Consider the following 22,881-nt stretch of genomic DNA (forward strand, 5'->3'; position numbering starts at 1 on the left):
ACACGTAAAATGCACACAAAGTGATCTGTAAAAAAAGATTGTTCATACATGCATACATATTATACTGGAAAAGAGAAAAATAAATCAGACAAAAAGAGTAAGAAAGTTGCAAGGAGAAAGAACAAATACATGTTATAACAAACCCGATGCCAAACTCTTCTTCAACATGAAAAATTCTTGTCGACCACCATCTGTAAGAAAACAGAGGAGAGACAAAACAGAAAAAGAGAAAACAATGTACATGCATTTACACATACAATGGAAGAAATAAAATATTACACATTGCAAAACTAAAGGATACTACAGGGTGGGCCATTTATATGGATACACCGTATCTATGGATACACCCCATAAACCACACCATACTATCAATTTTTTTGTCCCAACAGTCTTGGAGGGATCTATCCAATGTGGGTTAGTGTCAGACCAATAGCGGTGGTTGTTTGTTAACTTCACCATTTACATAAAACGGTGTATCTATATAAATGGCCATATTAAAGTGTATCATTAAAGTGTATCCATATAAATGGCCCACCCTGTACTGTGGCCTCCTCCTCCCCAATAGTCACCCTATTCCTCTCCAGATTTCTTTTCTTTAACAGTTAGTGTGCAAAATCTGCACAGTGAATGTGAAGACACAAATATGCCCAACTGTCACCGCCATAACAATTCACATGCAAAATTCTTCTTCAACATGAAAAATACTTGTAAACCCCATCTGTAAAAAAAAACAGAAGACAGACAAAACAGAAAATAGAACTTACATGCATTAACACATACAATAACAGATATAAAATACTACACGTAAAATGCACACAAAGTGATCTGTAAAAAAAGATTCTTTATACATGCGTACATATTATACTGGAAAAGAGAAAAAAAATCAGACAAAAGAGTAAGAAAGTTGCAAGGAGAAAGAACAAATACATGTTATAACAAACCCGATGCCAAATTCTTCTTCAACATGAAAAATTCTTGTCGACCGCCATCTGTAAGAAAACAGAAGAGAGACAAAACAGAAAAAGAGAAAAAAACGTACATGCATTTACACATACAATGGAAGAAATAAAATATTACACATTGCACAACTAAAGGATACTACAGGGTGGGCCATTTATATGGATACACCTTATCTATGGATATACCCCATAAACCAAACCATACTATAAATTTTTTTGTTCCAACAGTCTTGAAGGGATCTATCCAATGTGGGTTAGTGTCAGTCCAATAGCGGTGGTTGTTTGTTACTTCACCATTAACATAAAACCGTGTATCTATATAAATGGTCATATTAAAGTGTATCCATATAAAAGGCCCACGCTGTACTGTGGCCTCCTCCTCCTCAACAGAGGAGAGACAAAACAGAAAAAGAGAAAACAATGTACATGCATTTACACATACAATGGAAGAAATAAAATATTACACATTGCAAAACTAAAGGATACTACAGGGTGGTCCATTTATATGGATACATCGTATCCATGGATATGATTCGATATACCACAACATACCATCAATTTTTTGGTTCCAACAGTCTTGGAGGGATATATCCAATGTGGGTTAGTGTCAGACCAATAGCGGTGGTTGTTTGTTAACTTCACCATTCACATAAAACGGTGTATCTATATAAATGGCCATATTAAAGTGTATCCATATATATGGCCCACCCTGTACTGTGGCCTCCTCCTCCCCAATAGCCACCCTATTTCTCTCCAGATTTCTTTTCTTTAACAGTTAGTGTGCAAAATCTGCACAGTGAATGTGAAAACACAAATACGCCAAACTGTCACCGCTATAACAATTCACATGCAAAATTCTTCTTCAACATGAAAAATACTTGTAAACCCCATCTGTAAAAAAACAGAAGACAGAGAAAAAAAATTACCAACTTACATGCATTAACACATACAATAACAGATATAAAATACTACACGTAAAATGCACACAAAGTGATCTGTAAAAAAAGATTGTTTATACATGCATACATATTATACTGGAAAAGAGAAAAAAAGTCAGACAAAAAGAGTAATAAAGTTGCAAGGAGAAAGAACAAATACATGCTATAAGAAACCCGAGGCCAAACTCTTCTTCAACATGAAAAATTCTTGTCGACCGCCATCTGTAAGAAAAAAGAAGAGAGACAAAACAAAAAAAAAGAAAACAACGTACATGCATTTACACATACAATGGAAGAAATTAAATATTACACATTGCAAAACTAAAGGATACTACAGGGTGGGCCATTTATATGGATACACCGTATCTTTGGATACACCCCATAAACCACACCATACCATCAATTTTTTTTTGTTCCATCATTCTTGGAGGGATCTATCCAATGTGGGTGTAACGATCTGCTCAGCTGTCTGCACGGGCAGACAGCTGTTTGTATATTCCTTAAGTCTGAGGGAGGCAGGTCTCTGGAAAAGAGACCTGTCTTTACTTTTCAAGTTTCAGACCTGCTCTGCTGCTGAGGAATTTGCATACATTTGTCATGCAAATTGCCTAACTGCCTCCTTTGAAGGCTAGCATTATAAATACCATGTGCTCCCAGATTCCTTTGCTGGTAATGAACATTTGTTCCTGCAAACACTCCTAGAGTGTCAGCTTTGCTATTGGTTGCTAAAGATTATCTTAGAGTAATTCCTTGGGACTGCATTAGGCACTCCTCTAGTGCAGTCAGATTGTATTATTTGTATTGCCTAGTTCTCCCTCTCTGTCTGTCCGCCAGCGGCGGTCGACAGGCATTCGCTCTAGCGGTAGCAGCGGTGGTTCCGTCTGAACTCTGTCTGGGAGTGTAGGCCAGAGCTGCGGTTGCTGCTGGCTGCTCCTTCTCTCTGTCTTGTCTTGTACGAACGCTTGCTGTAGGCTCGGTGAGGTAACCGTTTAGCAAGCGTTCGCGTTCTCTATTTCGTGTTTGTGTGTCATTGGTTAGTTAGGGTGGCACGTTATCACTGGGCACCTAACGTGCTGTGATCGTGGTTAAACGTGTTTGCTGTTGCGAATGAGTGCGGTATTCACGTTTAGCTAGCGTTTGTTATTTTCCTTGATATTCTGATCTTGGTTATTTGCTGTGTCTTTGCTACCCTTGTGCTCTGTGCTCTTTCAGTCTTGTGTCGCTTTTGGCAATTGTCACTCTTGCGATTGCGTTCATACTTTGTTTCTGCTGGTGTGTGTTCACCGTCGCTGGGTGGCGACTAGATTGGTGGACACACATTCAGTCTGTCTCTGTGCTCTCTCTCTTAAAGGGCTAACTTGCCCTGCATTGCTTCAACTCGGGCAAGTCTGTCCGTACTCCACAGCTCCATCTGCCGGTGGGAATCTCCCTCTACAGGTGCATTGCACCATAGCTGGGTTCTATATATTTACACTCTTGTGGAGGATTTCCATAGTGTCGGCGCGTTCTGTGCCCCGCCCACAGAAATAGTTCCGCAAACGTTACAGTGGGTTAGTGTCAGACCAATAGTGGTGGTTGTTTGTTAACTTCACCATTTACATAAAACGGTGTATCTATATAAATGGCCATATAAACGTGTATCCATATAAATGGCCCACCCTGTACTGTGGCCTCCTCCTCCCCAATAGCCACCCTATTCCTCTCCAGATTTCTTTTCTTTAACAGTTAGTGTGCAAAATCTGCACAGTGAATGTGAAGACACAAATACGCTCAACTGTCACCGCCATAACAATTCACATGCAAAACTCTCCTTCAACATGAAAAATACTTGTAAACCCCATCTGTAAAAAAACAGAAGACAGACAAAAAATTCCAACTTACATGCATTAACAGTAACACATACAATAACAGATATAAAATACTGCACGTAAAATGCACACAAAGTGATCTGTAAAAAAAAGATTGTTTATACATGCATACATATTATACTGGAAAAGAGAAAAAAAAGTCAGGCAAAAAGAGTAAGAAAGTTGCAAGGAGAAAGAACAAATACATGTTATAACAAACCCAATGCCAAACTCTTCTTCAACATGAAAAACACGTGTTGACCACAATTTGTAGGAGAAACAGAAGAAAGACAACACAAAAAAAGAGATACCAACTTACATGCATTAACACATACAATAACAGATATAAAATACTACACATAAAATGCACACAAAGTGACCTGTAAAAAAAGATTGTTTATATATGCATACATATTATACTGGAAAAGAAAAAAAAAGTCAGACAAAAAGAGTAAGAAAGTTGCAAGGAGAAAAATTAATATATGTTATAAAACAAATCTCATGCAAAACTCTTCTTTAATAATTGTCGACCACCATCTGTAAGAAAACAGAAGAGAGACAACACAAAAAAAGAGAAACCAATTTACATGCATTAACATATACAATAACAGATAAAAAATACTACTACTAGTTTATATATTCATACATATTATACAGGAAAAGAGCATTAAAAACAGACTAAAAGTGTAAGAAAGTTGCAAGAAGACAGAACAAATACATGTTATGTAATAACATATCCCATGCCCAACTCTTCTTTTCCATGAAAAATACTCATCGAACCCCCGGGGAATAGCCAGGGGTATATATGCCCAGTATATGTATGCAGGGGTATATGTGCTCAGTATATGTAGGTAGGGGTATATGTGTCCAGTATATGTAGGCAGGTGTATATGTGTCCAGTATATGTCCCAGTATATGTAGGCAGGGTATATGTGCCCAGTATGTGTAGCCAGGGGTATATGTCCCCAGTATATATAGTCAGGGTTATATGTGCCCAGTATATGTAGGTAGGGGTAAATGTGCCCAGTATATGTAGTCGGGGGGTATATGTCCCAGAATAGGTAGCCAGGTGTGCCCCCAGCAGGAGGGGAGCAGCGCAGAGAAGAGTGAGAGCTGTGAGCAGCACGGGATGGATTTGCTGCTACTTTGGTCTGGTCCAGTCCAGAGCAGGGGAACCAGAACTACCGGCGCTGGCGCGAGACGGAAGGTAAGTTCTGCCCACTGCCAGCGACCCGCACATTAGTTCGAAGGGGAGAACCCTAAGGTGAGGGAAGGGAGGGGAGATGGCCCCCCTTCTCCACCGCTGCTCACAGCTCTCCCTCTTCTCAGCGCTGCTCTCCTCCAGCTGGCCGCAAGGGCACGTGGCTGGGGACGGTCAAGGGGCGTGGGGCCTGTTTAAGCGCGGGGCCTGGGGTGATTGCCCCAGTTGCCCCCCCCCCAAGGCCGGATCTGATTCAAAGGACTTTGTTGAGCCAACATTCAGGTCTCTGAGCTGCAGGGTTGTTTTGCCACAAATTGCTACACCCCCTCCTCTGTGGTCTCGTCTTCCCTTACTTAGGACTGAGTAATTGTATGGGATGGTTACTTCAAATTTGTGGCCCGCATTTTCATCAATCCAAGTTTCAGTGATGCATGAAAAATTGCATGTCTGAATAAGGTCCGCAATAATGGCTGTCTTATTGTTTATACAGTAGGCATTGCAGAGCGATGCTGTGACTGAATGGGGCTTAGCAATGATGACTGGGTTCACTGCCGGGGTGTTACTGCATCTCTGACTAGGGACATGGCAACCACTGCTACTTTCAGCCTCTGATTTCCAGTAAACATCACTGGAGATCGCTGGAAAGTTCTTTTCCTTGAATGGGCCTGGGTCCCTGAAGGTGGACTGAGTCTGAGTGTGGCACTTTTTATGGGCCAGACCACCTTTTTTACCTCTGTGTGTTTTATTTAAAATCCCTAGAGATTCCAGCAAATTAGCTTGTTTTTTTCCAATGTGAGAAGCAGCTCTTGATGGCCTGAGGGACAGTAAGAAGCTGGCCTTATATATTAACATTTCTCTTTGGGAAGGAATGGGTTAATTAAGCTCTTCCTCGATTGTTGTTGTTTATCAGTAGGGGGTAGACAAAAGCAAACTGCTGGCCTTGAGAATCTGCCAGAAGAGGTGTGAAAATTCCATTGATGTGCAGAAACAAGGGGCCTACTAAGGTTCACTTAGAAAGGCAACAACTGCATGTTATAACAAATCCCATTCCCCTCTCTTCTTCAACATAAAAATACTTCTCCAGCCCCACCTGTAAGAGAACAGGGCCCATATGCAAATCACATTTTCACCTGAGTTTTCTCCTAAGTCATGGGGTCTGCAACCTTTAAGACAGAAAGAGCCACTTGGACCCGTTTCCGAAAAGAGAAAAAAACTGGGTTTCGCAAAACCATTATAAAACAAATCTAACACTGCATATATTGTTTCTTACCTTAATGCTATATACAGGATCAGATATGACCCCAATATGTACAAATCGTTAGCAGATATGACCCCAATATGCACAAATCATTAGCAGATATGACCCCAATATGCACAAATTGTTAGCAGATATGACCCAAATATGCACAAATTGTTAGCAGATATGACCCCAATATGCACAAATTGTTAGCAGATATGAACCCAATATGCACAATTCGTTAGCAGATATGAAGCCAATATGCACAATTCTTTAGGAGATATGACCCTAATATGCACAAATTTTTAGCAGATATGATCCCAATATGCACAAATAGTTAGCAGATATGACCCCAATATGCACAAATTGTTAGCAGATATGACCCCAATATGCACAAATCGTTAGCAGATATGACCCCTATATGCACAAATCGTTAGCAGATATGACCCCAATATGCACAAATCGTTAGCAGATATGACCCCAATATGCACAAATCGTTAGCAGATATGACCCCAATATGCACAAATCGTTAGCAGATATGACCCCAATATGCACAAATTGTTAGCAGCTATGACCCCAATATGCACAAATCGTTAGCAGATATGATCCCAATATGCACAATCCTTCAGCAGATCTGACCCCAATATGCACAATGCTTCAGCAGATCTGACCCCAATATGCACAATCCTTCAGCAGATATGAAAAGAAAAACCCATTTACTCACCTAGTCAGAAGACCTCCTGTCACGATCTCCTCCTGTCCCGACCTCCGGTCCCAACCAAATCCCACGATCCTCTTCCTTCCCGACGTCACGTCCTGCCTGCATTACACTGCAGGGCTACGGGAAAATGGCCGCCCGAAGCCCTGTGCTCCTACTGCGCATGCGGGGCTGCACAACGTGCGGGGCTGCAATAGCTGACATTACACCGGCCAGCGGCAGCACACGTCACACGCGCGCCGCAGCCACTGACACACACTACTGGAGCCGCGGCCTAGTAGCCGCGGCAAAGGTGAAAAAGAGCTGCATGTGGCTCTGGAGCCGCGGGTTGCCGACCCCTGTCCTAAGTGATATTTTTAAACTTGTTGATAAAATGCTTTTTTAAACCACCAGAAAGCAAACAAATACGCAAAATAGTTTTGATAGTACCATTTCACCTACTTTTTGGTATTTTTTTTAATTGCAAAGTGATTAAAAGTTATTATAAATCGAAGATAAAACAATTATCTCCTGGGAGAAAACTTCGGCAAAAAAGTGAATTGCATATGGACCCAGAAGAGAGACTACATAGAAAAAGAGAAAACAACTTACAGGCATTATCACATACAATGACAGATATACAATACTACACAAGAAATTTCTACAATGTCACCTGGAATAAAAGACGGTTCATATTGCATGTTCATATTCTACTGGAAAAGGGAATGAATGAGGGACAAAGAATGGGAGAAAGTTTAAAGGAAAAGAAACAAATACATGTTTTAAAGAGAATCTGTATTGTTAAAATCGCACAAAAGTAAACATACCAGTGCGTTAGGGGACATCTCCTATTACCCTCTGACACAATTTCGCCGCTCCTCGCCGCATTAAAAGTGGTTAAAAACAGTTTTAAAAAGTTTGTTTATAAACAAACAAAATGGCCACCAAAACAGGAAGTAGGTTGATGTACAGTATGTCCACACATAGAAAATACATTCATACACAAGCAGGCTGTATACACCCTTCCTTTTGAATCTCAAGAGATCATTTGTGTGTTTCTTTCCCCCTGCAGCTATCTTCCACTGAAGTGTCAGGCTGTTTCTTCCTGCAGAGTGCAGACAGTTCTGCCTGTATGTAATTCCTCAGTATGTGAAAGCCCAGCCAGCTCAGAGGAGGCTTTATCTAGCTTGTAAAAGATAAGAGAGAAGAGAGAAGCTGCCCTAATCTAAATAATACACAGGCAGTGTGCAGAGAGGGGCCTGGAGGGGGGAGATGCATCACAGAACCACAACACTGAAGAACTTGGCAGCCTTCCAGACGCAGGCTGACAAGTCTGACAAGAGAGAGATAAGTTGATTTATTACAGAGATGGTGATATTAGAAAGTGCTGCAGTAAGCCAGAACACATTAGAATAGCTTTTGGAACTTGTAGGATGATAAAAAACAGAATGCAATTTTTGTTACGGAGTCTCTTTAACAATTCACATGCCCAACTCTTCTACAAGAAAAATACTTGTTGAACACTATCTGTAAGAAAACAGTAGAGAGACAACACAGAGATGAATAATCCCTCTTACATGTAGACAAACATATGCCAAATATAGAAAACAAATCCACTGTCCATGATAGCACTTGCCTTTTAAATGGGTCCACAGGCAGCCGGTCAGCCATTAAAAAGATGCAAATATGTGCACCTGTATCTGCAGTACCAAATCCAGCAAGAGCTGAACATAGACTGGAGAGAGACCTTGGACGCACACAATCATAGATTGTGTGACCAGCAGGGGGCACATGAATAGCAGGGGCCCCGGGCTCTGCTGCTGCGCCGGGACCCCCACTCCTCATGTAACACCAAAAGGGAAGTGCAGGTGGACCCCAGTGCTCCCACTAACTGGGGAAACCACCCACAGCTGCCACAGAAACAATATGTCAAATACAGGAAACAAATGCACACTTTAAGATAGCACTTGCCTTTTAAATTAGTCCACAGAGAGTATAAAAATATATATAAATAATAATAATAAATATTACACATTGCATGTGTACAATGTTATCCGTGAAAAAAAAAGATGGTTCATATTTGCATATACAGTGTATATATTACACTGGAAAAGAGAGTAAAAGATAGACAAAATGTGCAAGACAGTTGAATGGAGAAGGAACTATTACATGTTTTAACAACTCACATGCTTAAAGGATGCTTACGAGGTGAAAAACTTAAAAAAAAAAAGTTAAATACCTATTGCTATTTATCATCCTTAGTGGACGCCACCTGCGCCCCCCATTTCATTCCGCCATGTCTTATGTGTAACTCCCAGTCTCCCATGGGGTCCCGACCCGATCCCCCGGACCGTCCTCGGCTTCTCCAGATAATATGGCCGCAGGGTCCTGCCGCGCCTGCGCTGTTCTTATAGCCGCAAGTGCGGCTGCGCAGTTCTGAGTCCTCCTCCAGCTCTGACCTCATCCCCGGGGGTCTTGCGTGCTTTATGTACACACGGCTGCTGGAAACGAGGTCAGAACTTAAGGAGGACTCAGAGCTGCACAGCCGCACTTGCAGCTATGAGAACAGCGTAGGTGCGGCAGGACCAGGCAGCCATATTAATTGGGGAAGCTGAGGACGAGCCGGGGGAGCATGTCGGGCCCCCACTGGAGACTGGGAGTTGCACATAAGACATGGCAGAATGAAACGGGGGGCGGGGGGGGGTTGGGTGGAATGTTGTCCCCTAAGGATGATAAATAGCAATAGGTATTTAACTTTTTTAAGTTTTTTGCCTCGTAGGTCCTTTAACTCTTCTTCAACATGAAAAATACTTGTTGAGTCCTATCTGTAAGTACTCAGACACACTATAAGCGCTTTTCTGAGCGCTTATTGGCCTCCTGTGAGAAAACGCGGAAAAGCCGCCGCATGTACTCAGAACAAGGCGGCTGATTCCGCGTCCAACGCGGCGGTTGGCACGCATAGGCCTACATCTAGTAGTATGGCCGAACGCCGAGAAACCGCCGCATGCCTTGATAGCGGTGCGGCGCTTTCCGCGTCCAGCGTGGCGGGTGCTTTACATTACACGTCTGGTGTGGCTGGGACTGATAGTCCACACAGGTTCAGAAGGACGCGCGCGCGCGCTGAGAGGCAGAACTTATATGACAGCCAGAAGGAAGTCAGCTGACCAAGCCGGTCAGCTGACGGCAGTACCACTTCCCATTGGTCCAGCACTTAGGGGAGGCGCTGGAGAGCGCCTTACTATATATACTGGGTGCTGGTCATTCTCTGGTTGTCTGCCGTTGCGATCACTATGTGGTAGCACTCAGACCTTGTCAGTATCTGTGATATTATCTGTGTTATTATCTAGACCAGTTCCTGGGTGTTGACGATTAAGGACCTCACAACTCAGTCTAGGGAAAACTGTATATTATCTGTGTTATTACCTAGACCAGTTCCAGGGTGTTGATGATCAAGGAGCTCACACCCAAGACTAGGCATTGTTGATTATTTGTTATGACCTTCTGCTTTCCTGACTACTCTTCTGATCTCTGATTAAGTACTTCGCTATAGCTGATACTCTGTTGCCGAACTCTGCTTGTCTTAGGATTCCGCATCTGTCTCCTGTCTCTGTCCCTGATCTGTCTGTCTGTTACCGACCCGGCTTGTCCGACCTTGAGAGCTATCTCCCCAGTCTAGAGATAGCTCACAGACCTGGGGGTGACACCCTTCCTTGGTGTCACTCACACTCTGTCCTTCCTACTCCTAGCCTGACCCCTCCCTCGGGAGAGTCTCAGGCTTACGGAAGGAACGTGTTACTGTGCAGTACTCCTTACTGCTGTGCACCTGCTCCTCAGGTGCAGTCCTCAAAGTATTTCTGTTACACCAAACACTCTTATTACCCAGGTGTCCAGAGGTTAGAGATATATCTGATTATCGGTGATACTGCAGATCATCAATAATCGGGTATATATCTGTATTCTCGGTGATACTGCAGATCACCGGTAAGCAGACCCTCTCTGTGTTACACCGATCGTTACACCTCCATAGTTTTCTGAGAGCTTTCATATTGACTTACATTAAAATTGCAGGAAAAATCTTAGTAAAATTGTGTTTGCAGTCAAAATTATGCAATTTTTCTGCGATCGCGATTTTACCATAAGTCCTAAGAGAACAGAAGAGAAACAATATAGCAAAGAACAATCCATCTTACATGTATAAACACATATAATGACACTTATAAAATATTACACAGTGCATGCATACAATGTTATCTGTAAATAAAAATGGTTCATATAGCATATATACCATACTAGAAAAAAGAATGAATGGGAGACAAAAGGCTCTATTCAAAAAAGTGTGTTAACTCAGTTAGCACGTCTAAAGCTTTGGGCATGCTAACTAGGGTGCTAAGCAGTTAGCAGGCCTAAGGCTGGTTTCACAGTGGGACGTTACAGGCGCACGTTAGAGCAGCCTGTAACGCAGCCCACCGCACAGCAATGAAAAATCAATGGGCTGTTCACAGTGCCCACGTTGCGTTACTCAGTAACGCTGCGCCATAACAGAACGTACTGCATGCAGTACTTAGACTGCTTGCACATGCGCTGTAATGTTGGGGAGGAGCGGAGAGCGGCCAAGCACATGGCTAATTAATATTCACTGCACTCAGTGACATGCAGTGTTTACTTCCTGGAGCGGCCGCTCTGTGCGGCGATTGGCCGGGCGGGACCACGTGATGCTGCATGCGTCCAAGAGTGCGCATCACGGCATCACGGACGCCAGAGTGAGCTGCACAACGCGGCTCACTCTGACGTCCACATCAGAGAGCACCAGGCGTTGCGTTAGGGGCACGTTATGCGACCATAACGTCCCCTAAAACGCAACGTCCTGGTGTGAAACCAGCCTAAAGCTTTTATTGATCGCGCGCAAAGTTTAGCGCTGCCGGTAGTGTGCAAAACGTTGCACCGGGTGCGGCTGAAACGGCGCACGGTGCGACGTTTAGGGGGCACCCGGTGCGACGTTTTAAGTGCACCCGGTGCAACATTTTGCGTGCTAAAGGGCGTTAGGCGTGCTAAGGGGCTTTTAGGCGTGCTAACTAAATTAGCACCCTTTTGTGAATCAAGCCCAAAGATTGGAAGAAAGTTGAAAGGAGGAGGAACAAATAAATGTTTTAACTGTTCACATGTCCAACTCTTCTTTAACATGAAAACTACTTGTTAAACCCCATCTGAAAGAGAATAGAAGAGAGACAACACAGAAATGGGCAATCCATCTTATATGTATACATATACAATGACAGATATAAAATACTACATCCAGTGGCGGCCGTAGGCCTGTGCTGTCTGTGCATCCTCACAGGGGCTCCATGTCATGTGGGGCCCATTTAGCTCCATCAGTCAGGCCCAGATCATCCTCTAGGTTTGTGTATGTCGGCAGATTGTGTGAGTTTCTCTGAGGACAGTGAACGGCATGCCTATGTGCTCTGTGATGTGCTGCTGAAGATGTCAGTGCTATATAAATACACAATTATAGTATGGAAGCACATTAGACCATAAGAATGGTAGTGGTTAGCATGTGAGCTCCTCTGAGGACAGTCAGTGACATGACTATACACTATGTAATGTGCTGCAGAAGATGTCAGTGCTATATAAATACATAATTATAGTATGGAAGGACATTAGACCTTGAGTATAGTAGTGGTTAGAGTGTTAGCTCCTCTGAGGACAGTCAGTGACATGACTATGCACTCTGTAATGTGCTGCAGAAGATGTCAGTGCTATTTAAATACATAATAATAATAATAATAATAATATGGTAGGACATTAGACTATTCTGTAAAACGACTGTGGAAGATAACAGTGCTAAATAATAACAACAAAAGGTCTTTGCCCATTTATATTTTTACAAGTTTTGATCTATGACACTTCTGCATGGGGAGCAGTGATAATTGCTTGTGGCCTAGTGAAGTACAAGATATGATGAATAGGTGGAAAATATGTGCGACATTAATACAGTGCTTACAGATTGTAACTTAGGTTCACATACTTTTATGTTATTGACAATATTTGAATTGATCCATGATCTGTTATGACCACGCCCACTCACATGGGGCCCCTACATTTATTCTGCACAGGGGCCCACTGTTGACTTTGTCCGTCATTGACTAAACATGACATTCCTACAATGTGATCTGTGTGATCTGAAGAAAAAAGGGTAAGGCTACTGAGGATGGATGGGAAGAGAGAGGTGCTTATTAACAGCCTGTAAGGGCCCAATCTGCTTTTTAAGTCACTAGTGTAATGTAAACTATATGATAGAATGGTAGAGATCTCACTGTTGCAATTACCGAAGATTTGTGGTAAACGCAAACGTGATACAAGCAGCATTTTTTGCGATTTTAGAGCTATCATGATTGCAATGTTTTTAAAACGTGAATCACAATTGCAAAAATGTATGGTATAAAAAATACGATAATCGCAAAAAAGCCAACATTTTGCTATCCCCAGTGTGAACGGGAAGAGTGTAAGGCTAATGAGGATTCTGGGGGTAGATAGGGAGAAAGGGTCAGGGAAGTTTCTAGGCTTCAAACCGGAAGGAGGAAGTGTGCAGTAGTGAGTCTTGCAACGCATCCAATAGGACGCGTGCAAGACGTTTGGAACGCAGGAAAGCCGACGGACTTATGGGTAACTAACCCCCTCTCTCCCAGCCGCACAGCTAAGGCAATTAAGCCCCATTTAAATCACAAGTTAGAGTCCTTAGGGACTCGTGAGCTCCACGCCTGTTGAGAGGTATATGGAGGCTCAACCATCAAACAAAAGTTCTGGCAGCACCGGGAAAATGAATGTGTGCTAAGTCACTGAGAACAATGTACAACTAGAATTATGACCACAAATAGCACCACACCATTATATATCACAAAATATCACAGTTTTATTGATACAATTTATACAGCGCTATCAAACTTAAAAACAATTAAAAACCCATGAGACACCACACTGCAATGGTTAATATATAATACATAATGTAGTAGCTGATGGCATTCCAATAATGCTATCACCTGGGTAGTTCAACGTAAGAACTGCCACGGGTATTGAACCCGGGTTCATGAGATCATATTATAATAAAGTGCAAACACATATACAAAAACATTATACGAGGTTATGGATAAACCATATATAGAAAGTGCAACCTGCGAAAAAAAGTGCATATAGTGCAAGACCATACATGAAAATCTGTGGTAATTATAACCCATGATGCTGAAAAAGCTAAGTGGTAGGATGCTGGGACCGTATAGGCAGCATGGAGTGCAGAAAAACGAGGCTTACATGACCCAGGAAGGATAAGACCATGGAGGTGTCTCAAGAATGGAGAAGGCCCCCGGCAGACTTCTCTACCGGTATCGCGGCAGTCACGCCGCTTTCTCAAGAGAGGGGGATCCTGTGTCAAACCGGCATGTATGCCGGGAAGATATAGCGCTAGAGGTGCGGTCACGTGAGCACCAGACGCGCATCACGTGATCCTCCCCCATTACGCCAGCCAATGCGGCGAAGAGGAGGCATCAGAAGGAAGCAAACAGTCCACGCTGGAACGCACAACATGTAAGTGTATGGGCAGCCCGGAGGGACAAGTAGTCCACATCACAAGAAGGAGAGTAGGATAACGCTGGAGTGCATATGACGTAAGTATAAAGGCCCATACAGACGGCAGATTTTTGCGAACGATGGGTCGTTTGAACATCCCGTCATTCAGTCGTCCGCACGCCAAATCGGGCCTCCGGGACCCGTCGTTCGAGCTCAGCTCGGGGTAACCTGCGTAGGAGGATTTCTCAGACCCCGCTGGGCCGATTTTCAAACTTTTTTTTCCTACACGGAACTAGCACTTTGCTAACTGTGTGTGGTACGCGATCGCCGCCGCTACCTGCCGATTCGCCGCTACCGCGCCATTCTGTACGGGATTTCCTGCTTACTTTGATCGCCGGAGGCAATCGGAGTGGGTGGGGAAATGCCGCTGCTCAGCGGCTATCATGTAGCGAGCCCTGGGCTCGCTACATGATTTAAAAAATTTTTTAAAAAAAAAAAGTGCTCTGCTGCCCCCTTGCCGCGGGAATTGGACCGGCAAGGGGGTTAAGGTGAATCAGAGGGAGCAAAAAGAATACAATGCCGGTATTGAATATAACAAAGCCAGCAGAAAAATATGATACAAATAAATAGACTCCCGCTCCTATATGCAGTAACTTCAGCATCCATACCTCTATAGCCCCATAGTGTAATTATATATTTATTAGCCTTATTATAGATAATACAATTTCATGCATATACAATCAATAACAATACACATATATATACACAACAATTACAACGGCAAACAAATTGCATTGCATAGAAATAGCAGGCAAACCAAAGTTCCAAAGGGTGTATAAACAACACCATAGACCATCCATATTTTGATATAAAGTTCTTTGAGGCAGTAATTGAATATCCAATCAATCTTAGTGGTATAAAAACACCACGTATCACCAAACGATGAAAACTCCAAAGAGCGACGCAACAATGATGATGGTCCATAATAAGAAATTCCCAGAGTCCTTGTAAAACGTCCATCACACAATATTCCAACAAACCCTTGAAACAATAGATGCACATGGATATATCTGAAACAGATCAAGAAGTAGGTTAACAATTGATCATGGTTTAATTGTTTTTAAGTTTGACAGCGCTGTATAAATTGTATCAATAAAACTGTGATATTTTGTGATATATAATGGTGTGGTGCTATTTGTGGTCATAATTCTAGAAGTATATGGAGGCTGCCATATTTATTTCCTTATAAGCAATGCCAGTTACCTGGTTATCCTGTTGATCCTCTGCCTCTAATTCACTTAGGCTTAGCCATAGACCCTGAACAAGCATGCAGTAGATCAGGTGTTTCTGCCATTATTGTCAGATCTGACAAGATTAGCTGCATGCTTGTTTCTGATGCAGATTCAAACACTACTGCAGCCATATAGTTTAGCAGGCCCGGAGCAGTGCTCTTCAGTGCTGCTAGATTTGAGGCCGGCGCCTCCATAGACTACAATAGGAATCATTCCTATTGCAGTGCTCAGTGAGTAATGTCGGCTCCGTCAGAAGACGGAGCCGAGGTTGCTTAAAAAACACAATAATTCGGCCTCCAGCAATCGCTGGAAGCCGACTTATTTAATTCCCCCACTATCCATGGCGGCCTGGAAGGGGAATAGTAATTAAAACGGCCCGAATTTGTGCAGAAGCAGGATCAGCCATATATCGGCTGTATCCTGCGCCCAAGTCTACCGGCGCCAATTTCAAATGTACTCTAGCAGGACTGCCACGCAATGTGTATTGTTTAAAAGGAAATAAATATGGCAGCATCCACTTACTTCTCACTACAGGTGTTCTTTAAGTTACCTGGGGCTTGTACCAGTTTCCTGCAGGGGACAGACCGATGCTCTGGTCCCCTGCAGCACCCTCCTTTCGTTCTAATGCACTGCCCTGGTCTGCAGGCCTCCTAATCGTGCTCCCATGGACGAGAGCGCTCTGCACATGTGAAATATGAAAAACGAAGTATTGCACATGCAGAATGCTGTTGCCAGTGTTTTGCGATCTTGTGAGTGATTTCGATTTTAACTCTTACCTGCGCGTTCGTTTTTTTGGTTTTTTTTTACAGTGCTTTTCTTAGCGCTTTTGCAGAGCGATTTGTATTTTCACTTTCTGACTCAAGTCAGGAAATGAACTCTTTGATCCGTAAAATAATAAATACAATGGGCTCTATTCACAAAGAGACAAATTTTCCACAAAATTTTACCGCTATATTCCCGCCAGTGGTAAACTCCGCATTTTTTCCACATTCACTAATATTTTCCGCATGTTTTTCGCATGCGGGAAAAAAGAGGCAGAAACAGCCATTATTCATGCGGGAATCATGCGGTAAAAAGGTCGCATGAAAAAGTGTTTGAAAAAAAACAATTTAAGTCCACCAAGCACAGCCCTTAGCCTCCACACTTCATTAAAGTCAATGGGATGCGGAATAAATCACCTACTATTTGTAGGTGATAAAAAAAATCGGTAAATAACGACGAAATGATGCGCCTGAACATTTTTGAGAATTGATTTTTTATTGCGGAAAATACCGACTTTTGCGGAAATTTTTCCGCATGAATCCCGCACTTTTACCGCACTTTTTCTGCATGCGGAAAAAACATGCAGAACATTTTGAGAATGTGAACTTGACGGTGTTTTGGTCGCAAACTTCCCGCATGTACTTTACCGCATGCGGGAAGCCTTTGAGAATAGAGCCCAATGTATTTATTCTTAAAAGCGCTCGGGAAATCACTATACAAAGCGTGTTTTCAAGCGCTTTGCAATTTCCCTATACCTTCCATTGAGGCAAATCGCCCTAAAAATGGTACAGGCATCGCTTTGGTGAGCGGATTGGAATCAAACCGCTCATATGTGAACACTCTCATATGGAATAATTGCACAAAAGCTTTTAGGGCGATTTTGAAAATTGTTTGCGCTTAAAAAAATCCCAAAAGCGCGCTTAAAAAATCCCAAAAGCGCCCAAGCTTTTAAAGTGAAACTTTTTTTTTCAGCTTTCAGTTCCGCTTTGAAGGGAACCTTATCTCAAAATAGTTTTATTTACCTGGGGCTTTTACCAGCATCCCGCAGTGGCCGTGTGCCCTCAACATGCTGGAGCAATGCTCCAATCCCCTGCAGCAGCTAAGTTTCGTTTTCGGTGACTGGCCAGTCGCCAAGCTATTGCACCTGCGTGGCCCTGCCTGCTCATCTGCGCTCTCGCTCACATCGCTGTCCTGCGCATGCGCAATAAGAGAAATCGGGGTTGGTGACGTGAGCGAGAATGCGTGTCTAGGGCCATGCAGGCGCATTGGCTCGGCAATGAAACTTAGCCGCTGGGGGTGACTGGAGCATCGTTTTAGGATGTCAAAGGCACAGGTGACTGCAGTGAGTTGGTAAAAGTACCAGGTTACTGAAAAGCCTTCTTATTTTTTTTTTTTCTCCTTCATTTGAGTTAAAGGGCAACTAAAGCAAGAGGTAAATGGAGGCTGCGATATTTATTTCCTTTTAAATCATACCAGTTGCTTGGCAGCCCTGCTGATGTATTAGGATGCTGTAGTGTCTAAATAGCACCAGAAACAAGCATGGAGCTAATCTGTCAGATGTGACAATAATGTCACAAACACCTGATCTGCGGCATGCTTGTTCAGGGGCTACTGCTGAAAGTATTAGAGGCAGAGGATCATAAATATGGCAGCCTCCATATCTCTCTTGCTTCAGTTGCCCTTTAACATACTTCGCCAGGTTCGCAGCCTACTGCACATATGCAGTGGCGTAGCTAAGGAGCTGTGGGCCCCGATGCAAGTTTTACAATGGGGCCCCCCATGCACTCTATACATAACAATTGATACGGCGCACCAAAACCTGCCACTGTCAACTACAGTGTCAGAGGTGCAAGAAGGGGATGGGGAACAGTTTGTCAATGTTTACCACTATTCAAAGTATCTGTAGAAGTGATTACTATGAGCACAGGACCAATTGAGAGCTAATACTGTAGTTGAGATTGAGCCCTTCGGGGCCCCTCTGGCCCAAGGGCCCCGATGCGGTCGCTACCTCTGCACCCCCTATTGCTACGCCCCTGCACATATGCAAAAGGCTGTGAAGGCGGAGCTTAATGGTGGCCACTAATGATCCAATCTTTTTCATCCAATCTTACCAAATCTATGTAGTATAAGGGTAAAGTGAGTGAATATACTGAATGGATACGTTAGACAGTTACCTTATATTATATAGAAATGGTAAGATTGGATCATTAGTGGCCAGCTTAAAACGGAAGGGGACGGGGCTTATCGCGACCAAATGGGGGGCGGGAATGCTTTTCGATTTGGAGGCGGGGCTTTGCAGCGGCAGCAGGGGAACATTTTGGCCAATGTCTGGCTGCTCAGGACAAAGTCTGGCCCTGGAAATGACTGATCACGTATTATTGCTACCACAAGGAATTTACATCCGTTTTTTTTTTAAGTAATATCAGCCCAGGATGAGCGTCAAACCGCCAGAAACTGATTTCTGCTCTCAGAAATCTAATTCTATGGCATCTATTTTACCTTCACAGTGTCATTTCTACGAGCGGCCGCTAGGGGGAGCTCCGGGATGTAGCCGTCTCTACTATCAGGACAGCCGGTCTCTATGGCTGCTTGTTCCTGGAGCCGGTGTATGTCGGGCCTGACTGAGAGCTCCTAGCTGTCGGGGATACGGAGAGAGGGTTGCACGTCTGTCTCCGCCGTTGCTGCTGCTCTGTCTGCGAGGAGGTCGGTCGCGTGCCAGGATGACGTCATAGCTGTTACTGTGACGCAGGTGGGCCTCACGTGTACCGCTGAGGATGGCACCTGCAGTGACACGTGACCACTGCTCCATCTGCTATTGCTGTGCCATGCTAGTGGATGGAGGGGAGGCATTATGTGCAACAGGGAAAGATGAGGGAGTGCGCCGTGCTGTATATACTGCTGCAGGTGCATCATGCAGTTATGTATTCAGGCGTGCACATGCCTACCCACACTCCAATTTTACCACTGCCATGTGGTATGTGACTCTGAGCTTACTTGCATAATCTGTGTTTAGCATTCAAAGTCTGTTGGCCCTCATGTTACATGGAGGCAGTAAAAGTGGCTTGTGATTGGCAAATCAATTTTGGATGTGTGTATGCACCCTAAGGAGCGTACATTTGAAATCGGCGCCGGTAGACTTGGGCGCAGGATACAGCGGTATATGGCTGATCCTGCTTCTGCACAAGTCCGGGCCGATTTAATTACTATTCCCCCTCCAGGCCGACATGGATAGTGGGGGAATGAAATAATTCGGCTTCCAGTGATTGCTGGAGGCCGAATTATTATGTTTTTAAGCAACTTCGGCTCTGTCTTCTGACGGAGCCGATGTTACTCACTGAGCGCTTCAATAGGAATGATTCCTATTGAAGTCTATGGAGGCGCCGGCTGCGCCCAAATATAGCAGCGCTGAAAAGCACTGCTCCACCCTAAGGAGGCCACTAACTATCCAATTTGTAGTGGAAACATTGTTTGAGCTCTCAGACATTCTGATTGGATTGGTTGTAAATAATCTGTTGATGGGCACATTCGATTACAAACAATTATAAAAAAAAATAAAAAAAAATCAGTTGTCCGATTGGATGTTTGTCAAATCAAAATTTGGCTTTTCTTGTTGGTTGTGATAGGAAGCAAAGATTGGTCTGTTGATGGTGTAGTGAACAATTTTCTTTTCCAATTAGAATTTATTGATCGCTTGAACGATTTTTCACTAGAATTTAGATTGTTAGTGGCCACCTTTTACTTTACCTGTTACTTTGCCCCTCCCTCTACTTTAATGTGATGTACACAGGGCCCAACTGTTTAGAGTACTCTGGCCTCGGAGCAGTGCTTTTTAGCGCTGCTAGATTTGAGCGCAGCCGGCGCCTCCATAGACTACAATAGGAATCACTCCTATTGCAGCGCTCAGTGAGTAACGTCGGCTCCGTCAGAAGACGGAGCCGGGGTTGCTTAAAAAATACAATAATTCGTCCTCCAGCAATCGCTGGAAGCCGAATTAGTTCATTCCCCCACTATCCATGGCGGCCTGGAGGGGGAATAGAAATTAAAAACTTGTGCAGAAGCAGGATCCGCCATATACCGCTGTATCCTGCGCCCAAGTCTACCGGCGCCGATTTAAAATGTACTCCTCTGGCCTGCCCCTTAGAATGTGGCTGCTTCTCCCCTCCCTATTGTTGCCTAGTAGGAGGCTCCATCCCCATCTCTAGGCATTACTGCCTTCTTTCTGGCAGCATGATTATAATTCGAGCAAAGCTGCTGCAGCCATCATCTTGTTACCTAAAGCTAGGCATTGTAACACTGGTCTGCCCCTCAGTATGTCACTGCTGCTGCCCTCTTCAATGCTACTGGTGCTGTATGTATGTCCCTGTGTCTGCACACTGGCCCAAATGTTCAAGCCCTTTGCCCTTCAGCTTACCTCCTTGGTATGTCCTAGAAGATTGTAAGTGTATTGCGTCATCACGCTAGCAACATGTTAGTCGTGTGCAATAGAACTTGCAGTGTCTGAAACAGCTGATTATCAGCTGGTTTTGGAGACATGCGCATTTGCCCTGTAATTTTGCGCTGCACTGCCAGCAGGCCACATTGAAAGCTGCATAAAGGACTGTACCATTCCTTGTTTGGAGTGCAGCATTCTCCATACATAGTGCTCTATTGCTTGCTGTGGCACTGAAGTAAAGGTGCAGTCCGTACAGAGAATGGGCAGCGCGTACGCAGAAAGGAGCAGTCCGTCTGCAGAATTCTACAATCCGTACAGAGAATGGTGCAGACCTTTAGACAGCTTAAGGTGTGGTTTCCAGGCAGGGCAGCACAAAATGTAGGGCAAATGCTCATGTCCCTGAAATCAGCTGATAATCGGCTATTTCAGAGACTGAAAGTTCTTTTGCGAATGTGCAGGAGTAACATGGAGCAAGCGTGATGTCACAATATGTTATCAAAAGAACAGGACAACAGTGCCGATCCTTTGCTTTTGATTCCATTGATGATCCTGGGAGCTGCTGTATCGATCGAGGCACATGGCAACTGTAAGGTGGTTGAGTGCACCAGTTGTTCTACTCACTGTGACACAATATGGTTATGTTATGGCATTTAGGAGAAGCCAACTATCTAGGGCATACCGACACACCAGCAGTCTGAGTCGGCACATAGCTTCTGCAGCCCCCACCTCATCCACTGCAACTTAGGGTGCATACACACATGCTATTTTGATTGGCAGATCACTGTCCAATTTTACTACCTCCATGTAGTAGGAAGGTCAACAGATTGTGGATTGTATGCAGTGTTCTCCCCAGAAATTCTTTTCAGCCGGGTGGCATGACACAGTAGCCGGGTGGGGAAGTAAGGTCCCTTTTACACTAGGAAATGCAATCGCGAAACCTACAATTTCCACTACCCGCAATTGCAACATATAGCTGCCGGGAACGGAGCACGATCGCCCACGAATTGCGATTCAGAAAAAAACGACGAATGCTAGTGGGAAAGGAGCACGGCGATTAACATGTTATCATGGTTCTCATTGTGATCTGCAAAACTGCTGCGATACGCTTTCTGAAGCGGATCGCAGCTAGTGGAAAAGGGCCCTAAGGTCAATATAGTGCATTGTAATATACTGGGGCACATTACTGAGCACAGAGCAGTGTAGTATATTGTGGTACTTTTAGAGAAGAGAGGAAAGAGCAGAGCAGGAGAAGAAAGGGAGGAGAGGAAAGTTAGAGCAAGAAGAGAGAGAAGGTGAAAGACAGCAAAAGTGAGAGTTTGACCCCATGGGATTGTGGTTGTGGTCAGTTTGGCTGGCTTGCAGCTGTTCGACATCATAGTAAGTAGGACCAGGGCGCTAGCGTGAGATGCAGGTGGAGCAGGGCCCAGCAGCCGAGGGGCCGGAAGGGCCCCAGAAAATTCAACAGTGAAGGGCCTAGCTCCAGCCATGGCACCTGTGCAGAGCTCAGTGCCCAGCAATGGATAGGTGTGCCAGTGCATTATATATTATAAATTTATATATGGGATGTGGATGTATATACTGATATAAATATACACCTGATGACAGATATACGTCCTGCTACATATGGACAGATATTAACCTAATGATGCAGCATGCTCTCATATATGCCCCATCCATCATGCACATGATTTGTCATGCATGATGACACAGGAGGGTCTGCACAGCGACACAGGAGGGTCTGCACAGCGACAGCTGCATGATGACACATGGGGGCTGCATGGTGTGACATGGGGGTTGCACGATGACACATGGAGGCTGCATGATAAGGGGTTGCATGGTGAGTCGGTGACACATGGATGATGTTGACACTGGGGGGCTGTATGATGAGGGACTGCATGGTGACCGTGACACATGGGGGTTGCATGATGATACACGGGGGCTGTAAGATGAGAGGCTGCA

At 44.0% G+C, this 22,881-nt stretch overlaps 1 protein-coding gene across 12 annotated transcripts in view; it reads left to right on the forward strand.

The window, feature by feature from the left end:
• Window positions 1-19,053: 19,053 nt before the first annotated feature.
• LOC137521131 (leukocyte tyrosine kinase receptor-like) overlaps window positions 19,054-22,881 on the forward strand; it is a 353,345-nt gene continuing 349,517 nt past the window's right edge. For all 12 annotated transcript variants that reach the window (XR_011022052.1, XR_011022054.1, XM_068239973.1 and 9 more), the window contains exon 1: window positions 19,054-19,239. The gene's annotated coding sequence lies outside the window, so the exon portion shown is untranslated. The remainder of the gene's footprint in view (window positions 19,240-22,881) is intronic.

This window comes from Hyperolius riggenbachi, chromosome 6, assembly GCF_040937935.1.
Source record: "Hyperolius riggenbachi isolate aHypRig1 chromosome 6, aHypRig1.pri, whole genome shotgun sequence".
Taxonomy (NCBI): Eukaryota; Metazoa; Chordata; class Amphibia; order Anura; family Hyperoliidae; genus Hyperolius; species Hyperolius riggenbachi.